Source organism: Nipponia nippon, unplaced genomic scaffold (assembly GCF_047370975.1).
Source record: "Nipponia nippon isolate SJK-2023a ecotype South Korea unplaced genomic scaffold, ASM4737097v1 scaffold_1, whole genome shotgun sequence".
Lineage (NCBI taxonomy): Eukaryota > Metazoa > Chordata > Aves > Pelecaniformes > Threskiornithidae > Nipponia > Nipponia nippon.
The window spans coordinates 150,345,627-150,351,333 of NW_028262290.1; positions in this window are offsets into that span (position 1 = coordinate 150,345,627).

A 5,707-nucleotide genomic window follows, 5' to 3' on the forward strand; every position below is an offset into this window, starting at 1 on the left:
AGAGGTGATGTCGCCTGAGACAACATTTCAAATACAACACCAACAAAATAATTCTGGAGAAGATGATCTGTCTTCATGGCTTCTGGTACTAATTGCTCCTGCAAGAAGCTTGACTCTGCCGTGATGGCTTTTCACGCAGCAGCACTATCCAGTTCACTAAAACCATTTCCTATATATAAATAAGAGCTTTTCTGATTAAAAAGGCAAAATGAAGTACTGTAATCATCACTCTTGCAAAATTTAGAAGAATAGTATCTACCGAAATATGAAGGTTGGGCATGCAAAATGTTGAAGTCTAAGAGAAGGCAAATTCCAGCTTACAACAGCTGGAGTTAGCTGAAATTTGCAAGGAGTGCTACGTTTCCTTGCCTAAATTCAGAATTTTCCTCCTTTCCCCAGGCAGCCGAGGGATGAAAGGCCTCTATTACTGACCATCTCCAGCAGGCCTTCCTACCGTGCTGGTTTCATCTCTCGTGTGTCCTAACAAGTGGTCTGGAGGTGTGCATGCGAGGGAGCTCTTGTACGAGAACACGAGGCGTGCAGGGATGCTGGGCATGTGTGCTGACTCTGGCTTCAGGTGTCTGAATGTGCAACGCTGCCCAAGCGCCTGCCTGATAAATCAGTGCTGGAAGTCGCCCCTCCTTCATCACGTAAAAAGGAATCCTTCTGGCCCCATTTACAAATTTCATGGGGTGCAGGAGGAAATACCACACCTTTCTTTAAGATATGCACGCTCAGAGACACACCTCGAGGCCTCCTCCTTCCATGTAATTTCTGACTTCTTATTAAATCTGCCCTTATTCACGCGCACTACAGGGAAGGCTAAGAGAAGATGCTGCAGTTAATACTGGAGTCTTGGTGCAATGCTGGAAAATAAAACCTAACTGGGGTAGTAGTTGCATAAAAGAGTGAAGAAAGGGAGCCAGACATTTTTGACATTATTTGGGTCATTTCCCTTCCCTGAAATGTTGCTCTTTTGGCAAGACAAGTTATTGATGTGTTGCAGCCAAAGATGTTTTCATATTTCTGTGGAAGAGCCAACTTAATTTCAAAGGGTACTTCCTTGCTTGCTTGAAAAGATCTTTTCTTACGCAGAAAATGGTGTGGTTTTCCCTGAAAGTAACCCAGTGCATACATCTGGCTAACTCTGCCTGAGACAGTGAAACCTGGGTTTCTGTTCTTTCAAAACCTACACTCAAAACCACATGGATGCAGCATACGTGTCACACCACAGCGAGTCTTCAGGGCGAGCAGGGGGCCGGTTAGACCATACAACATTACATGGGGTTTTTGGACCATTTTTCAAACGTGTCCCTTAGTGGGAGCCTTTGCTGGCATCCCTGGTGTTGCCACCTCTGTATACCAGAAAGTGCAGCCATGGTCCCCACGGTGCCCGGCCCTGGTGCCGTGGCAGAGGCTTGCCCAGCAGATGCTTCTGGGGGTCCATGTTGTCCCTGGGCCACTGGCATTTGGGGGATGGGAGCACAGTGACACTGGGCTGCTGTCATCCCTGGCACATGGCCACGTTCCCAACCGTGCCCAGGGCAGCAACTGAAACCCACCATCTCCAGGCACCATAGCGGGAGCTCGGTGGGCGAAGGAGCCAGGGTCCCCAAACAGCTCCATCTGTGCCACTAGTGACAGTCAAGTCATCTCCAAGCACCTGATGACCCAGCACAGAGGCAGAGCCATGGTGCCAGCCTCCCCCAGCATCTCTCTGTGCCTGTGCCAGAGGGCCACCAGGCTGCCTGGCACTGCGGGATGTGCTGTGCAGTGACTCGCAGGGGCCAGACAGCATTGCAGAGGGAGACGGAATGCTGCGGGATGGGAGGGAAGCTGGCACGGGTGATGGGAACACCAAGTTTGGCTTGGAAACTACTATCATTATGCACAAAAATAAGGCACGACAGCTCAGTGGCTGGGGGGGATCTTTATACTACTGGTAGATGAAGGCTCCTGAAGCAGCATCCGCAGTGACGGTGAGATACAGACGCAGGCTCTGCTCAGGGTCAGCTCTGCCATGAGCTTGCGTGTACCAGGACCATACGCAGCAGCTCCTGCTCACTTGCAGCTTAGACAGGCGAGAGAGGAGCTGACAAAGGGAAAAGCCCTACACTGGGAATTCACACCGGTTTTGAAGACTTCCTCTTTGGGCAAACCGTGTTTTTCTTTTCTTTTTTTTGGGGGGGGGGGGCAGGAGAACAAGAAAATTTGACCTTGGCTTACTGTAAGTGAGAGTTACAGGAGAAGACAAGCGTTCGCACCGCCAGCAGCCTCAACAGGCCCCAGGCTGCTCGCTGGCTCTGTGGAGCTTCAACTCTGAGGGAGGTTTGATGGATGCCTTCCTACCGCCCCCTCCTCTTGGGCTCCGCATCCACCTCGCCAAGTCCCTCCCAGCCTGTCACCCTTCTTCAGCTGCATGCTGCTTCAGCAGGAGGGATTATAAACTTTTCAAACATCGCCATTTATTTGAATTTTTCGTATTGGCAAAGCTATGCCTAGTGTTGTAGCCTGAAAGTGGGGCATTGCCCCACTACGCATTGACACCATGGCAGCACCCTTCCTCTGAAATAGGCTCCTACTGGAACAAGGTCCACACTTGAGACCAAATTTATGGGTGATTGTGACACTGCTGTTGCATGTAGCGTTGATGAGGATCAGCTATGCACAGCCATTTTCTCTTGCACAGCTCACTCTGGAGCATCTCTGGCTCATCCCCAGCTCTCCTCCCTCTGATAGCCTCTCTCCAGACAAACCCACCTTCTCCTGGGCACCGCTCAGATGGACCCCGCGGCCGTGCCACCCCACCGCTCAGGTGGCACGTGGTGCTGCCTCGCGTGTGACGTGTCGGGCACAGGTGAGCAGAGGCTCGTGGCTGTAGTGGCAGCTTGCCTCCTCCCCGGTGAGTCACCATGCCCCAGTATCAGTCGGCCTGGTGGCCAGCCTGAAGCAGCACGAGTGTGCCCATGGGACTGTAATGAGCCACTCCCAAGGTCCAGCTGGATTTTTTTGGGCGTTGCTGAGTTTGGCCGGCACACACCATTTATAAAGGACTTGTTTTCCCTTTGCCCAAATGATTAGCTTTGGATGGTGACAGTTCTAGAAATGGACCTTGCTGGGCATTTCCTGTAAGGAAAAGCTAGGGCTCCAAATGCTGCTTTGGTGCTCATTTACTGGGAATTTGCAAAGTCTTTCCTCCCTGGCCACGGGATGCAAAGCAAAGCATAGAAAGCAAAGTCCTCGCCCCTGGTGTCTGAGCCTGCCTTGGAAGCAGCTTGCGCAGCCCCAAGGGAAGCTGTTTCCAGCCATCCACGCACAGCACCGTGCAGCTCCCCGCACCCCAGCCCTTCCCAACCGACCCGTTTGGCCTTCCCAGCTGCTGCAGGGGTCACACCTCCCGTGTCCCTTCCCCAGCCGCCTCTTTGCTTCTGCCATTTAGCCAAACAAAGGGACTAGCGCTTGGCCAAGGGCCTCCCTCCCCGTCCTCACCACCACCGCACACAGGGAGGGCCTGGCAAACTGCTCTGTACTTCTACTGCAGCTTCTCTCAAACTTCCATTTGGGTTAACAGGGAAGCTCATTTAACCTCCAGGCAAGAAAACCCTTATTTCTACTTCTTCCGATTGTTCCCCCCAGTCTCTTCTGTCCGCTGAATTTTTTCAGTATTAGAAAAACAAGGGCCTAAGTTTAGGTGTTAAGAAACCTGCAGAAACCAGGCAGCAAGCGAAACTCTCTTGCTTGAAGGAGGCACGGGAGACCAGAGGGGGAGCAGGGGGTGCAAAGAAGTAGCAGCTACAAGAAAATGGGGAAAAAGGGACTTTGACTTCTCTCTCTCCCCCTGTGCTGTTTCAAAGGCATGACCCAAAGCCCATCTTCCTTCACGGACAGAGTGGGGAGCTCAGCGTGTCTTCAAAGGATCTCCAAGCCCGCTGTAGGCTGCTCACAGCAGGAAGCCCTGCGGAGGAGCACGGTGGGGGCTCAGCCTCAGGGTCACAGGCTGATCTGAGAACAAGAAACCTGCTAAGCCCAGGAGGAAAGGCACCTCTGGCTCACTAATTACAACAGTTACTGTGAGCAGTGGGTTTCTCCACACGATTGTATTTTCCTTTGCAGTTAGCATGAGTCTCAGTATTCCCCCAAGAGAAAACAAGACTACACACCAGAAATCAACACAAACAGAGGCAAACCATTTGCAAAATCCCACAGCTCAGTGCAGACCAGCCATCCCCCTGGGGCTCGTGCTGGCAGGGTTTTCCCACCATCCCTTTTCATTTCCTCCCCCTCACCTCCAGCCTTGATTGCTCCAAGTACACAGCTGCTCAGGCAACCGGATTAGAGGAACAATCTTCGCCCTCCCAGGTTATTTCTAACTCAGTTCATTTCCCTGATCTCATTCCCCAGGCAGCAGCACAAACAGGTGAACCTACACAACGCAGGGATCAGCTGCTGTGGGATACGCTTGAGGGATGCGATATGCTTAGGATATGATGTATTGCTCCAGAGAGAAATCCCTGCTTAGCTGCAGCCTGAGGCTCACCTGAAAAATAGTCCTCAGCTATCAGAAAGCTGACAGAGCTGGTAGCAATGCTTGGTGTTCAGTGTACCTGAACAGCTATTTGTTGACTGTGTACCAGCCCTCTGCAGTGATATTTGTCATGAAGCCTCAAACTGTTTAGACCTGTAGATGTGCCTATACAGAGCTATTGGTTCACGCAGCCAAATCTTATCACCTGTGTCTGGTAATACATAAACTGTAATTACTTTGGATAACCTGGTTACTTATTACTTGCATAGCGTGAAGATATGTAACAGCCATATACTAAGAACGAATATTAAATAGTAAGTCTGTCCCCATATGCAGATTTCCATGCTAAATCATTTAACCGGGTGGGGGAGAGGAGGATGGCATTAAAGAAAAAAATAAAAGAAGAAAAATCAGTGTAACATTTTTCAAGCAATGGTAAAAGCCCCCTAGCAGCCTATAATTCCAACATGCATCTCATTGTTGAAGTGTCTAGGCACTTGATAAGCATCTGCATAACATCTAGCCACTATTTGGTGGGGATAAACACCTTAATTTTATAGAAGGGAAACCGGAGAAGAGATTTTAAGCCCACCTCCAGTTACCTGAAAAGCTGCTTCCTACTAATTCTGTCAATCTCATTATAGATCAAAAGCCATCAGCAAAAGACCAGAAAATTGAACCCAGGTCTCTCAAGGCAAAGGTGAGCATCCGAAGCGTTAGGGTCATGTTTTCTTTAAGTCAGCTACACTCAAAGTCTGATCCCTGACTATCCTGATCACTACAGCCAGGATAAATAGGAAGAGGTCTCCCCTACACAGCTCTCCTCAAAGCAGCTAGGCATCTAGAGATTTTGCACAAAGTACTGGAGCAGGTGGGTTATTCCCAGCAGGATTTTTTTCAGCAATTAACATCAAGACTGAAGCACTGCATGTTGTACACAAGTGCTGTGCAACATCCACACAGTTGAGGAGGACTGTTGAGGTCTGAGAATGAGGTTTTGTCAGGAGAAATATTCATCGTCTCTTACTGAAGTCCAAAATCCATCAACAATGACCTCCACCCAACTCCCCAAAAAGTGGAATGATGTGTGTAGAGTACCTGGGCCATGGTAGGGGAGGTTGGCCCAAATACAGTCACAGCCCCACACTGTTTTCAAAGACGAAAGAACAGAGTGACCACATC